At 38.7% G+C, this 16,663-nt stretch overlaps 1 protein-coding gene across 1 annotated transcript in view; it reads left to right on the top strand.

Annotated features, from left to right (window-relative positions):
- The first annotated feature begins 4,984 nt into the window (after window positions 1–4,984).
- CNTN1 (contactin 1) overlaps window positions 4,985–16,663 on the top strand; it is a 278,819-nt gene continuing 267,140 nt past the window's right edge. Inside the window, exon 1 of the mRNA XM_077753202.1 lies at window positions 4,985–5,045. The gene's annotated coding sequence lies outside the window, so the exon portion shown is untranslated. The remainder of the gene's footprint in view (window positions 5,046–16,663) is intronic.

Here is a 16,663-nt window from a genome sequence, read left to right on the forward strand (position 1 = left end):
ATTAGAGAATATTTAAACTGACTAGTAATAAAGATAAGACATATGAAAACTTTTCAGATACACTAAAGCACTGCTTAGAGAAAATATTATAGCCTTAAAAGCAATATTAAAAAAGAAGATGAAATGCTGAAATATAAGTAGCATCAATTCCCACTTCAAGAATAGAGACAAGGAACAAATCAAAACTAAGTACAGTAAGAGGAAGGAAATAATGGAGATAAGAGCAGAAGTCAATAAATAGAAGACAAATACACATTCCAGAAAAATTAAGAAGCCAAAATTGATATTTGAAATGATTAATAACATTTCTAAACACTGGAAAACTAACAAGGAGAAAGCCCCACAGTTTAACAACATAGAAAATAAAAATTGAAAAAAAAAGAAAATAAAAATTGGGTCATAAATACAGATCCAATAGATATTAAACACACAAGAAAAGGGGGATTTTATGAATAACTTTTAGGCCAATAAATCTGAACACTTGGGTGAAATGGGAAAATCCTTTCCTCTTTACCTTTCTCCCTGCTTCTTTTGGTTGTTTTGGGGGAGAGGATGTATATTTGGGTAGATGACCTTTTATAAAGATGCTGATACCATATTATTAGCAAATAGTTTTGTGTCACTCTGCTGTGACACATGTTATGGCATAGGAAACTGAGGATTCTGTCCCTAACCGCTCTATTGTCTCATTCTATGTCCACTCCAGATGTGAAGGTATCCATCATTTCAAAGACATACTTAGTAAATGAAATTTTCAGTGTTAGTGACTGTTAGGAAAGAAGGGAAAGGACATGTTAATTAAGGTTGACATAGAGTTCACTAATAATAACTGACTGCTTACTCTCCGTGAATAACAGAGACCAAGCTGCAATTTAACAATTGAATCGAGCATTGTCGTTCCCCATGAGTTTCAGGAGTTGAAAGAAATTGGAGGACATATTGGCTGTCTAAGGGGTAACATGCCTTTTTGCTGTATCACACACTGACTCCTATTATATAAATGGGGCAATATTAAGGAGAAAGAATGGATTCTCCTGTGAAACAATGGAATCCGTGTGAAGATATCCTTGCACATATCAGCATGTGGCTTTTCTAAAAATCTGCCCTTTTGGTGCACAGCAGTCACTGATAAAACAAAAGGAATTCTAATCGTACTGTTAATCTCCAAAAATACTGCAGTGGCCCAGGGTGAGCAGCAAGCTGCTGCTGTCGACTGTATTTCCAGTATATAGTATTTGAAAACTATCTTCTCAGGCCCTTCTTCCAGCCACATGGTACGGAGTGTGTGGGGGGTGGGGGGGACTGCGCGTGTGTGTGCATTCCTTTGCCATCATTCCCTATTGGCTATGTAAAAGCTAGGTCAGTGGGCTGATGTGATCTTCTTTGAGATACTGCATACTGGGTTTAGCATGACTCTCTTCATCCTAGTGGGCAGAGCCTCTGCTGCGTTTCTGCTGTGTTTAGTTTGAAATTTTGATTGGAAAAGCCCCTTTTTTCTTATTCTCCCCCTCCTTTGCTACAACAGGCTATGCTAGCAACTGTTCTGGGAAGCTTCGGAGTGAGGAAATGGTGGGTGGAGCAGAAGAGAAAGAAAAGGAATACGTGCTGTGGAACACTGTACTGCTGCTGTAGTTTCCTTTCCTCTCACCAAGATTTAATCACTGGTTGGAGGAAATTGGAATGTTTCAAGAAAGAGGGCCAATACCGGGTGGAGGAAGGAGGGGATGGATGGCAGGAGAACTCAATAACAGGGCCAAGGGAAGTTTAGCAATGTAATACCCCATAAATTGTGCTGTGAAACTCTGCAAGTGATTAGGGAATCAGAGGCAGCCAGAGAACCAGGCAAAATGTTCCTACTGTTTCTTTTAGAGATTTGCGAATAGGTTCTATCCCAGGCTGTCAGGTAGCGGGGATTCAGACTGATGTTTCTGCAGCTCTCTTTTTCCTCACTTTGGGGACAGTATGTGCTAGGGGCAATCTGCCTAGCTAGCCACCCATTTCCATCAGCTTTCTTTATACCTGAACACCAGCCCCGGTTATTCTGATCCCAATCTTATGAGACAGACCCCAAACTTACAAGCAAACTTGGTCTCAGCTACCGATTATGCCCTGCTTAATTTTCAGTTAAAGTGGCATGCTTTCATATATTTTTATACATCCTGGAAGATGAGTATCCTAAGATCTGGGTTCTAGACATTTGTTCAATACCCTGAGCAAATTATAATACTTGATTCTCTCCTTCATAGACTAATGATTTCATTAGACTAATAGTTTCTAAACTTCTTTAAACTCTTACACTTTATAAACCATATATTCTGTGTATTTATTATCTCCTACATATAAGCATTATATACATAACTATTTTTAATTACCTTTACTTTCAAAAGAATACATTTCCTTGGCTACTTTAATTTCCACATTTGTGAAATGGAGCTAATAATGACTCTTCTGCTAACTTAAGAAAAAAAAGGGGTGGAGTTTATCTGAAAGTGATCTGAAAAATCTGTATCTGCTGTAACATATATTTTGATATATTCATATACATAAGAACATGTGTATTCCAGGAACAGAGGGGAAGGTTTTACTCTCTGAGATAACAACCAATGACCTGGAGACAGTTTATTTGACAATATATCAGGTGCCTGATGCCCAGATAGAAATTATAATTATCTTAATACTGTCCCAAATTGTGTGTGTGCACATACTCACACATAGAGCGCTGTAGTTATAGCAGTAAATATACAGAGTAACACTGTATGCTCCATGAGAACTTGCCTACCTTATTCATCACCATATTTCTTACAGCAATATTTGTTGAAGAAGGATGAATTAAGGAATGAAAGAATGAGGATAGTAGAGATTTCTTTAGTAGTTTTTCACTTCCAATTTCAGCTTTTGTGCTAAACCCAATGTTCAGTTTCTTTCCTTGATATTTCACCTTCTCCTCACTGCTTCTTAAATCTAGGGGAGCATTTGCTAGAGTTGATTGCTACTCAGAATGATTTAGGTTTAGGAATTAAGAGATATTAAGCTCAAAATACATATTCCTGGGGCATCTGGGTGGCTCAGGTGGTTAAGTGTCAGACTCTTGATTTCAACTCAAGTCAAGATCTTACCGTTTTGTAAGTTCCAGCCCCACTTCAGGCTCTGCCCTGACCTGGTTGGCAGTCTCTCTCTCTCTCTCTCTCTCTCTCTCTTTCTCTCTCTCTCTGCCCTTTCCCTGCTCACGCTCTCTCTGTCCCTCTTAAAATAAATAATCTTAAAAAATTGTTAATAAAGGAAATACGTATTCCTTACTACATTATTTTACTATCTTTATTGCTTCCTGAGTCCTTTTGAACATGTTCAATATTCCCCAGTACCTAACACAGGCTGTGACACAGAATAAGTGCTCAGTAAATGCACTAAGTAATGAATGATTTGTCCAATTCAATGGAACAATTGGTGTGGGTCCCTGGGGTGGAGATGCAAAACTAACGGGCGTATAATGTGGAAACATGACTGATAGGTTTTGAAACTTCCCATTGTATTTTTAGTCATTCCCATTCCCTGGTAAGTGAGTTCCCAGCATAAAAGCCATATCTATTGTTCTCTATAAATTATCTCTAGGGTCCCTTCCCACTTCCAAATACAGTAGTTTGAATCATCCAGTTTTATGAAGAGAACATTTCATGCAGAGTCTGGCCTAAGAGTAATAACAACCATAAGCACTAAGCTAAGAGCCTACACTTATTTAGCATTTAATAACAATGGTATCTTCTCTAATAGTTTCTCTAGTGGGCCATGTTATGCTCAGCACCAGTTAACATGGCTACTTAATTTAGGTGGGTGAAGAACTTGGCTATTTGCAAAAAGGAGGTAGGCTGCAAGTAAGAAGACCATTTCCGTATATGGCAGTAAAACAAGACACTTCCCTTCCCCCAATTTTATGGCACTCTATCATTTCCTCCATTTAAGATTTCTGTGGGTTGCTGATTCCACCTGGGTAAGTGGCAGAGATAAAAGACGGGAACAAAATGGTTTTACCCTTCTCCGCTTCACCTAAAAGGCAGGTTTGGGATTACTTAAATTTGGATTGGCTTGTGCATCCTCTGCAGCATAAAGGGTTTGGGTATAAAGGGAATGGGGGACTAACACCAGGAGAAGAGAAACATATCGATTACCAGTCAGTCTAGCGGAGATTATTTTACGACTTCTTCCACCAAATGAGCTGCCCAAGGCAAGTTCCTTATTGTTTGGCCTTAATCTCCCTTCTTTACTCTTTCTGGAGAAGTTATTATTGCAGCATTTTCCCATTGAAATCACTGTTCCCACCAGGGAATATTTTGGAGTCTCTCTGCAGTACAGAAGAAACAGTTCCACCTTTATGCCACAGGAAAAAAACTACCAGGTTACATTTAGGCAAAAAATGTAAACTTGAAATAAACAAAACTCTCATGTCTTTTTATTTCTTGTGATTTTTTTTCACATATGTATACATATTGTTTTGCATTTTGCTCCATTCTTAACTGAAGTTCCTGCTTCTCTACCAAGGCACTGCTCCTGATAATTTCTCCTGTCAAATTTCCCAGAGCAGATGGTCCCTTCATGGAAGCTCTGGAAAGTGCTGGGTGTCTGGTTATGGCTGGCCCTTCCCTCCCTCTTGGGGCCTCAGAAGACAAGGCATCCGACCAGTTTCCCTCCTCTGAGGGGTCCTCGATCCATTGGCGGCAGGGTTTGGTTCCAGCGACTGCAGACACCCTTTGCAGTTGGGGTTAGCAGCTCCCTCAGTCCGCAGCAAACCCTAGTCTGGGGTGAGAGTGGCATCCCGCCTGCCCAATGAAAGCCGCGGGTTTCTCTCCGGGGCCCGCCCCGCTTTCCCCGCGGCCCCAATGACCGCTCTAAAAGGCCCGGCTTCTGCTGTCAAGTAGCTAGGCTGGGCTCCGCCGAGGCTGGGAGGGGCGCCGGGTGCGGAGATGCGCTCCCAGGTGTTTGCAGCGGAAGTGGGAAACCTGTAGGTCATGATCCAGCCGTGCGGCGCCGAGGCGAGCAGGACCAGAGAACAGGTAGGAGGCAGGACTTTTCCTTCTTTGCAGATAGAAAAAAGAATGCGTATTTTCATGCTACTGTTGCCTGCCTTCCCCTTCCCCCAGCTCCGCCCCGCCCTCGTCACCCCCAAATCTGATGCGGTCGCTGCAGCTTTGGTCGCGAGGTACGGCTGGAAGGACCGGGATGGAGGTCGTCTGGGTGCTGGGAAGGAGGGGTGCGGGAGCCCCGGTGGCGGGCGGGGCAGGGCGGCGGTGCCCGGGGAGAGAGGACCGAGCCCCCATCTGTGTCTCGTCAACTTTGCTCTCGGAGGCTTTGGCCGCCGCGGCGGGGGTTGCGCCCTAGGAACGCCGTGTCGACCCGCGGGGGAGGGCTTGGCGGAGCAGACATGTCAGCAGCCGGGAACCCGCAGGTCTCCCTAAACCGGGAAGGGCTTCTCCTCCTCCGCACGCCTGTCCGCACCTACTCATTTTCCCCTCTCGTCCCTTGCGTCTGGACTAGCACATCCCTGCAAAAACTGGGAACGACTGCGCGGAGGGAGGGAGGCACTTGTTTGTTGCCCGGCTCCTCTGTTAGAAGTGGTGCGGTGGGGATGCAAGCCCGCAACTCTAAGGGCATTTACCGATTCATCGCGCCTCCAGTGGGGAGACCTGGGCCCTTCTCCCCTATCTACTGCAGGCCAGGGAGGGGAGAGTCAGGGAAGGCTTCGCCTCTCTCTTCTAGTCTGTCGGTGTCCATGGGGAACCACCTTCTCGCCTGGTTTCTAAAAAATGGGTTTATCCTCAGGGATTCCCAGAGACTCAAGTAATGGTACCCGGATGGGCTCCCCGCGGCTGCAAGGCAGCCTCCCTGGGTGACCGCATCTGGGTAGTAGGTGTTGGCCCGATGCCGGTTCCTGCCGGAGTCGGATGGCTGCAAACAGGAGGCAGAAGAATTGCAGAGAAATCAGAGGCTGCATCACTCTAGGGAAACGATGACACCCTGCTTTGGAAATTACTGAAAAATTGGGGTGATGGGGAAGAAGGAGAGAGGAAAGCTGGAACGTTCTCTCGTTTTTTCATGCCAAATCCAGCATGGGCATTTGTATGTGTGCTTCTGTGTGCACATCTCCAAGGTGGGGCTATATATAGCTCCTTTGCCTGCTGCTGAGCAGGCTGCCTGGGCCTTCTGAAGCAATCTGGAAGCACTGAGTGGGAGGGGCAGAAGGGAATCAAATTCTCCACTGGGGGAAAAGCCGGAGAAGATGTGCTCAGGCTGAGGAAACCCTGCATGAAATAATATTTCTCTAACACGCATGCAGATCAGTATTTCCAGACATTATTTTGAATACATCCTTAGAGTGCTATTTGATCTTCATCCATTTCTCTGAAATTTTCAGCTTTATAGTGTACATATGAACCTTACCAACCTGAAATGTAACACACACATTAAATAAATACATATCATATCTGGGATATTATATTGAACTCATCAGAGCATAATGTTCTCCAGATGCCCTGCCTTCTTTTTTGGGTTGTAAATTTATTAGGATGGTAACTTATTGATAGCAGCATTTGGAGATCTGGGGGGAAAGATCCACCCACCTTGCAAGATGTAAGACTAAAGGACCTTTAGGACCTTTGAAGGTAGTTTAAATCTATTTCTTTGTACAGATTTTACTTGTGGATCTGATATTATAATGTGTGCTGTTTTTCCTATCTATTTGCACTACACGGACCTTTTTTTATAAATGTATGTGCATTTATTTTTCTCATTGCCTGATTATTTAATCCTGATGATAACTTTTTCATCTTTCTAGATGAGAACACTAAGATTTAGAGGACACCTGTAATTTGTCTAAAGCTTTCTAAAATTCCACTATTTCAACCCCAATATTCCAACAACCTACTGTGAATTATATTGCATAGCAGTTTCCCTTCAAAGAGAATACCTCAGCTTCCTATGATTTTTGGTATTGATCAAAATTTGCTCAATGTCATACCATTAACAATACAGGCCAAGGTTATTCAGTTATTCAGACACTCAGACTTATTTATTTGTTTACCCCTTTTATGTATATCTGATTTGTCTTCTAATTAGGCAAGCAAGTACTTTGCAGAAAAAGACCATGACCTATATTTTTGTATACCCCACAACACTGAAGACAGTTCTAAGTAGGCTCAAAGATTCTTGTTGAGGAAACATCATACTAAGGAATAATTTGGAGCAATGATTTAGGGATAATATATTTATCCCATATATTGGAAGGCTGTATGCTGAGAACTACTTTTGGTAACTTCCCTTGGCTCTTTTATTCTCTCCAAGAGGAGTAATGAATGACAAGAAGCATTTCTATATCCTTCCACAGAATAATTCAATCTTCCAATAGGGGTTATGGCTATGTACAATTTATTCTATATATTTTCTCTTATATGTGCCCATTGAGACAAATTAGAGGCCAAGTTGAAACAGATAATTTATACTTTTCTATACAAAAGATGCAGTGTTAGAGCTCTATTAAAAGAGAAATCAACTATGTCCATCCATTTTCATAAGTAAATTGGCCATGGTTTACATCATAGCAAAGAGCCCATTCTCTCTAAGTCTTCAGTAAACCCTTCATTACTTCCGATATTTGTTTTCTTTTATTGGTTTATTGTTCATTTTTCTTCCCCTCTGAACTGCCATTTTCCATATTCTCCATCTCCTCATTGATATTTTACTTTTTGATACCACCAGTGATCTGATGTCATTATTTTTCTCTTACTTTTCTCTAACCTTCTTTTCTTTGTCTCCCTCTTATCTCCTCTTCCTGCTTCAGGTTTTCAAGCGAATTCCCCCAATTGATGCAATTTATTTTATTGGGAACAAAATTCTCCTTCTGCATTTCTTTTCTCATCTCTCCTCCATTAGCCATTCCAAATTACTAGCCTAGCAGCTAAGAAAACAGGCTTTGAAAGGAAGCCTACTTCTACAATCTATATGTCATTATGCAGATAAGTGAGTGTCAGTAGGTCAACTGGGGATTATAATAACACTTACCTCAGAGTTTTTTGTGGGATTGTGTTTTTTTTTTTAGTATTAAATAAGATTGTGCACATAACACTTTTAAAATTAGGCTTGGCTGTAGTCATTACTTAGAAATAATAGCTATTGGTAGAAGTACTGTTTAAAGTTGTGATAATACACATAGTAAAAACGATTTTTCTTGTCTCCCCCCACCCCATCGATAGTCATCACCCTTCACCTGGCTTTTAGCAAAGGCTACCACAGTTTTCCAGGCTTTTGGTTTGTGATTAGTTATTTTTTCAGACTTCCCTCCTCTACCTTCAAGTGTCCACCACCTATTCAGTAACTAATCTATCCATTTTTATTCTGATCTCTAATCTGTATCATATATTTTCCCCAGTTCCAGTGTATATGTTATTGTATGCCTTGCATTAGTACAGTAGGCAATTCAGATCTCCCAATGTATTTCTGATTTAATCTAAGATGTCATATATTACTGACACGTTTTAACTTTCATTATTGATTATGCTCTTTTTTGCAACTTTAACTGTGTTTTACTTCATATATTTATATCCATAGTGCTAACTTTGGAGGAAGAACACTTAGGTTCAAATTCTGAGAATAGGACTTAACAGTTTTGTGACTTTGGAAATGTAGCAGGAGAAAAATAGATGACTATTTCATTATGGTTGTATGAATGATGTAGGGTCTAAAATGGCATTCAAAAGCATACTTATTTAATATTACATTTAAATAACATTAAAAATTTTTTAATGTTTTATTTATTTCTGAGAGAGAGAGACAGCGTGAGCAGGGGAGCGTCAGAGAGAGAGGGAGACATAGAGTCTGAAACAGCCTTCAGGCTCTGAGCTAGCTGTCAGCACAGAGCCCAACGTGGGGCTCGAACCCATAAACTGTGAGATCATGACCTGAGCCAAAGTCGGACGCTTAACCGACTGAGCCACCCAGGCGCCCCTACCATTTTTATAATTATAAGGAAATACAGAATTTTTCAAGAAAAACTGAGAATGAAAGAAAATCCCACCATGCGGAGAAATCCACTCTCAACCTTCCAATTTTATTTCTGTGAATATCCTAGGTATTTTAAAAATACAGATTTGGAATTCAAGTGAATAATTATTTTTATATTTAGCTTTATTTTCCACTTAACACCATACTATAAACATTTTATTTAATATTGAAAATTTTTTTGATGTTTATTTTTGAGAGAGAGAGAGAGACAGTGTGGAGGGGGGGAGAGAAGAGAGAAAAGAGAGAGAGAAAGACCCTGAATCTGAAACAGGCTCCGGGCTATGAGCTTTCAGCACAGAATCTGATGCGGGGCTCGAATTCATGAACTGTGAGATCATGGGCTGAGCGGAATTTGGAAGCTTAACCACCTGAGGCACCCAAGTTCCCATATTTTATTTAATATTTTTAAAAACTTATTTTTTAATGGCTGCCACCTATTCTTTTCTATAGATAGAGGCTTTAGATTGTTTCCTGGTTTTTACATTTGTGGAAATTAACATGGGAATGCCTGGGTGGCTCAGTCGGTGAAGCATTCAACTTTGGCTCATGTCATGATCTGACGATTCTGAGTTGGAGTCCTGCGTCAGGCTCTGTGCCGACAGCTCAGAGCCTGGAGCCTCCTTCAGATTGTGTCTCCCTCTCTCTCTGCCCCTCCCCCGCTCGTGTTTCTGTTTCTTTCTCCCTCTTTCTCAAAAACTAAATAAATGTTTTAAAAAAGGAACATAATTATACATTAATCTTTGACTTTCTGACCATTTCCTTATAGTAACTTCACAGATGTTACCAGGTCAGACATGTAAATATTTACAGACTCCTAATGCTTGTTGCTAAATTCCTCCAGCAACAAGCTTATGCACAAATTGATACCCCATGTCAACCGCCTGGGCAATGGTCTCATTAACATTTGGTATTGTGGTTTAAGAAATTGTGACTAAGTTGATAGTAGAAACTGTGGAACTGGTTATTCTTTTGAATTGTGTTTCTATGATTTTGGATGATTTTGAGATATGTTTTCATGTTTATTGGCTCTTTGTATTTCTTAATTTGTGTATTTTATTGGACTCTATTGAGTTATGCTTTCTTAACTCATTTAGTAGAAGAATGTACTGTATACTGTGAAAATTTTCTTGTTTTTTTTTCTGCCTTTTAAATTTTATGTTTTTGGACATGTAGAAATATTTAATCTTACAGTTTAACCTATAAGTCTATTTGCAGTAGTATTTCTCATTGCCTTAATGCTTAGAAAACTTTCTTCTACCTAACAAAAAATTGAATATAAAAACACATTTTAGGTTGCTATTGCTGAACTTCTTTTATTCTTTGAAGTGGGATTTGGCTTGTGTAAATCATGTAGATATCACTGTGTGAAATGGCTCCTGGGGACATATAAAATACCCTCTCAGTCTATTAAGATCCCATTATTATTTATGTGGCTTTCCCATGAAGTGAATAGTGTCTTAATTCTTTCTGAGCTACTGTTGTCCATTTCAAAAGTGCCACAGGGCAAAACGTACTATGGAAGATATTAATGACCAGGTTACTCAGCCAGAGCAAGGCACATTGTTTGCACAATTATCTGAATGACTCAGGCACTAAGTCTGCTTTTGCTAGGATTATCCAGATGGTCCTTAATTCACTGGATAATTGCTCACTCCTGTACTTGATTTTGATGATGTAGACCTGACTGTGTCATTGCTTTCCTACAGTTTTATTTGTTACTAGTCTCTAATACTGAGAGTTGGTCACATTCGTTTCTCTTATGAGTGGCAGAACATATGTTTTAGAATTATGCAGAGCTTTGCAGGAAACCCAGCTCAACCAGTTACAAGCGGTGTGATGTTTGGCAAGACTTAATCTCTGTAAGTCTTTGTTTCCCATGTAGGAAATGAGGATATTCATAGTTTAGAGTCCTTACACAAGTCTCCCTTTCTTACAGTCTTCATCTCAGGCACATTCTCCACACCATCATCAAAGTTCTGTTTCTAAAACCAATCCCATTCTGTGTCTCCTCTAGTGATAATAAGATGCCTAAGGTGCTCTGCATTTCATCTAAAGTTCTGTATTACCTGGCCCCTGGTTAATTCTGAGTTCATTTTTTTAATTATTCTAGTCTCTTCCATCTCCAGTCTCCCACAGTGCCAGTCACAATGAACTGTTTGCATTTCCCCTAATGCATCATGTTTTCTCTCTTTTTTCCCCCAAATTCACTCGTTCTCCATAATTTCTTCTCTGCCACAAATGACCTGTCTCCTTTCTTCAATGTAACTGATCTGCCTAACATATTCAGGGCTTAGGGTGCTGCCACATTCTCTAAGAAGACTTCCCTGAACTTCTAGGCTGAGTTTGGCGTCCTTATTTAGTGCTTCCATAACAACCTGTGGATACCTCAACCAGAGAACTTACTACACTATATTGTAACTGATTGATTATGTCTGTAACCCCACTGTAAGCCCTCAAGGATAGAAAGCATGCCTTTTTCCTTTCTGGGTCCAATTAAGGCTCTGACATATAGTAGATACTTAATAAATATCTTCTGAAGAAATGAATAAAGGAAGGTTAAGATTAATCTTGTTTTTAAGTGAATAAAAGATTTGTATCTCTACCTTGGAAACAAAAAATAAAAACTAGAAGCTATGTCAATTTTCACCTTTTTTCCCAAGAATTAGTTTCCTGGTTATGTTGATTTATACATGATACATTCAAAAGAGTCCTTTAATGAGGAATTCTGAAATAAAAATTCATGCCTAGGACATTGAATACACACCGAATAATTCCCAAATTCTAAACCAGCAGGTAACTCTCTTTTAAGTAAGTCTACATTTTAGGAAGAATAGGAAATGCACGGTTATTTGGATAATATACATACATACATATACATATACATATATATATATACACATACATATATGTATATACATTTAGTTGTATTGGAATTAATATTGACAAAATTAACCCCCCTTCTCTTCATTTAATAAGAGGTCTTCCACTGGTGTGATCTCCAGAGTTTACAAAACATGGTTACGTACATAACTGGAGTTGATTCTTTGCAGCAGTTCTGAAAGTTATATAGAAAGGCATGGTTCTTCAGACTTACAGATAAGGAAACAAGCTTAGAGAGATAAGTAATTCGCCTAAAATCATGTTAGCTAGTGGAAAAGCTGGACAAGAAGTAAGGTCATCTTACTTACAGTTGCATGTTTGGTGTATTATTCTTAGCCAGAACATCTCACCTCAATACCAGCCACCATTCTGTCTAGGTTAAGGACATTTGTCTTGATATTATACTGAGACTCTAGAACAATCCAGTAAAATTTCACTGCACTAATATTTATATATAGTTTTTACTTTGGTTTTTAATAATCTGAGATGAAACCTACTGGTAGGAACATTGTGTAAAAATATTTTAAGGTCTTGCGCGTGTATTTGATTATTTAGACTATAAATGTTTATACGTGTGTGGGTACATATTACATATATATGTGTATATATATATATTTCTTCAGAACGTATTTCTTTTTATTTCTGGCAACAAGTACAATGCTCTTTCACTGTTTCTTTACTAGAATTATTAAAATACCTTTTCCAGATATTCTTTTTTTTCACAATCTCCATGTTTTCTTTATTTTATTTTTTAATATAATTTATTGTCAAGTTGGCTAACATACAGTGTGTACAGTGTGCTCTTGGTTTTGGGGATAGATTCCCTTGATTCTTCACTTGCATACAACAGCCAGTGTTCATCCCAAGTGACTTCCTCAGTGCCCCTCACTGATTTCCCCACTACCCTACCTCTACCCCCATTAACGCTGTTGGTTCTCTGAGTTTAAGAGTCTCTTGTGGTTTGCCTCCCTCCCTCTCGGTAACTCTTTTTCCCCTTCCCTTCCCCCATGGTCTTGTGTTAAGTTTTTCAACTTCCACATATGAGTGAAAACATATGGTATCTCTCTTTCTTGATTGACTTATTTCACTTAAGCCTAATACCCTCCAGTTCCATCCATGTTGTTGCAAATTGCAGGATTCCATTCTTATTGCCAAGTATATCCCATTGTATACATAAGGCACTTCTTTATCCATTCATCAGTTCATGGACATTTAGGCTCTTTCCATGATTTGGCTACTGTGGAGAGTGCTGCTATGAACATTGGGGTACATGTGCTCCTATGCATCAGCATTTCTGTATCCCTTGGGTAAATTCCTAGCAGTGCTATTGCTGGGTCATAGGGGAGTTCTATTGTTAGTTTCCTGAGGAACCTCCACACTGTTTTCCAGAGGGGCTGCACCAGTTTACATTCCCACCAACAGTGTAGGAGGGTGCCCGTTTCTCCACATCCTCGCCAGCATCTAGAGTTCTCTGATTTGCTCATTTTAGCCACTCTGACTGGTGTGAGGTGGTATCTCAGTGTGGTTTTGGTTTGTATTTCCCTGGTGATGAGAGATGTTGAGCATCTTTTCATGTGTCTGTTAGCCATCTGGATGTTTTCTTTGGAAAGGTCTACTCGTGTCTTCTGCCCGTTTCTTTTCCCCTTTTCCAGAATTAAGTAGACCATTTTCACCGTTTCAGTTTGGTTTAGCATATATTCTATACAATCTTGGAGAATCTGATGAGTCAATTATATTTTTCACAATTAATGGAAGTATTGAAAAAGAGATTTATGAAAAATAGATGGATACTTACCTAGAGAATTGAACTAGCCTCGTTTGAAAATCAAAAATCCAGAGATATGAGATTGATTTTTCTATTTGGCTTTTGTAAGCAATGTGTTCTCTATAGTCTCACTTCAATTATTGATGACAACAACCATTTATTGAGTTGTTGGGCTTAGTGTTGGGCTTTGTTTTAAATGTGTTTAGTGTGATTTCTCCTAACTTAACCAATCCAGTAAGTGGATTTTATTTATTATTTTTTTACTATTTTACAGATGAGAAAAATTAAAGATATTAAAAAGCTAATGGATATAGATGCTAGAATTTACACCCAAGTTATCTAACTCCTAAGCCTAAATTATTACTAGGCTTAATGCCTTTTTGTAATATCTGGTTTTAGTTTTCTGTGAGTCACATTTAAAATTTTCTCCATTTTAGGTGACCAGTACCTGTCTCAAATAAACTTAGTATCCACACAATAGATTAAAACATTCTAGAATGAACATATGTTCATTTTAATATATGAATTCTAAAACATTCATACCATTATATATGTTTTATTTATGTACATCTTATAAGCAAAATGGTCTGCTAGAGTGATTTACGTGGGGCAGTTTGCCAAGCGTTAAGTAATTGCAATGTGTTTTTTAAAAATTCGTTATTTTAACCTAAATCTAAGCATCAGAAGTGTTTATGTATTTCTGCCTTAATTTTGCTTCCCAACACCACAAACTATAAAAGTAATGCTACCTTAAGGCATTTAATCTTATAGTATTTAATTGTCATGGTTACTGAAAGTACAGATTTGCTATCTATAACAGACAATATTGCCTGCTAAAATATTATAAATGATATTTATAATATTCCAGCTTGGGACTCAACTTGTTTAATATAACATAATTTCATATCAGATAAAAATTCCCATTGCATAATATTTTTATACATTAAAAACACTATATTTTCATTGAAAATCTTTAAAAATACTTACTGGATTGATTAACTATATTTTTGTTCGCACATATTATTTTATTTTTAACATTTCTTCATTTTTAAAAAATCTTTTTTAATGTTTATTTATCTTTGAGTGAGAGAGAGACTCAGAGGGTGAGCAGGAGAGGATCAGAGAGAGAGAGAGGGAGACACAGAATGTGAAGCAGGATCCAGGCTCCGAGCTGTCAGCACACAGCCCCATCTGGGGCTCAAACCAACGAACTATGAGATCATGACCTGAGCTGAAGTTGGCCGCTTAGCCGGCTAAGCCACCCAGGTGCCCCAATATTTCTTCATTTTTGAGAGAGAGAGAGGCACAGCATGAGCAGGGGAGGGGCACAGAGAGAGACACACAGAATCCAAAGGAGGGTCCCGACTCTGAGCTGTTAGCACAGAGCTCGACGCGGGGCTCAAACTCTTGAACCCAGAGATCATGACTGGAGCCGAAGTTGGATGCTCAATCAACTGAGCCACCCAGACCCCCCCAGCATATATTATTTCAAAGATTATAACAACCCCTTTTTTGGTACTAGAAACTTAACCCAGTTTAAAAAAAAAAAAAAGGTTATTTTCAAATTTTAGTTTAGGCACAAGTTGAATGGTAATGAAACTAAGGCCTTTGCTTTCAATAAAACATTGTATTGCTTTTTTTTTTTTTTTACCTTTTTAGTTAAAGAATAACAGAAATATAGAAAACTGTCAGTTCAATGAGCTTTAACAAAGTACTTCTACCCATGAAATCAACACTTTGTTCAGGATAAAGAGCCTTGTTTGCATCAAAGAACGCCTCTTCCACCCCCCTCCCAATCACTACCACCTTGCTCTTCCCTAGCAGCCACTATTCTGACTTCAAGACCATAGAATAGTTTTGCCTATTTCTGGCATTAATATAAATGGAATCACATATAATACAGCTTCTTTTTGCATTAGATTTATTTTGTTGATCCTTTGGATGCGAAATATCCATCCAAAGTACTTAATACATAATAGTACTTCAGTTTTCTTGCTCTATAGAATTCCATCTAATGAATACTTCAAAATGTACATGTGTTCTACTTGTTGGGTATTTGGGTTGTTTCCAGTTTTGTATTATTACCAATAATTCTCCTATGTACATTTGCTATGGTACATATCCTTTGTAGTACATATATGTGTAGGCGTTTTTCTTATCTAAGATTAAAAGCACTGATTTATAGGCTAACGTTGAGTAGAACTTGTTTACTTTTCCCAAGTGGTTGAGCCAATTTCCAGTCCTGCCTGTGGTGTATGAGATTTCAAGTTGTAGCTTATCTTTGCCAACACTTGGTATTAATAGTGTTTTAACTTAAGCTACTCCTTGTGGGGATGGATATCTAATTATGGTTTTAATTTACATTTTTTAATTAATAAGTTAAACACCTTTCTATATATGTTTTGGCCATTTGAATATGCTGTTTTGAAGTGTCTTTCAGGAATTTTATCCAGTTCGCTATGAGTTATCTTTTACTTATTGATTCATAGAACGTTCCTTATACTTTGAATTTGAGCACTTAGAAACTATTTGTAAATATCTTCTCCCACTGTTTGATTTGCTTTGCCACTCTTTTAATGTTCTCTTTTATGAGCAGCTGTTCTTAGCTCTAAGGTAGTCCAGAGTTAGTATTTTTTTGTCTTGTTTAATAGATCTTTCCTTACTACAAGTTATGAAGATTTTTTTTGTATTGTATTCCAGAAACCATATTGTTTTATATTTCATCTGGAATTGAGTTTTGTGTGTTTTGAGTTTTGCTTTCTTACTTCCATGGATATAAAAGTCATCCAGAGGCATTTATTGAAAAGGATATCCTTTCCCAACTGTTTGCCAGTGCTACCTCTGTTTTAAATCAAGTGTACCAATGTTCAGGCAGGTCTGTTTTTGTACTTTCTATTCTGTTTCACTGGATTATTTGTCTATCATGTGGCCAGAGACACAGTCTTAATGACTGTAGATTTAAATTATGTCTTA

The sequence above is a fragment of the Crocuta crocuta genome, unplaced genomic scaffold (genome assembly GCF_008692635.1).
Source record: "Crocuta crocuta isolate KB4526 unplaced genomic scaffold, BGI_CrCroc_1.0 scaffold30, whole genome shotgun sequence".
In the NCBI taxonomy this organism is placed as follows: Eukaryota; Metazoa; Chordata; class Mammalia; order Carnivora; family Hyaenidae; genus Crocuta; species Crocuta crocuta.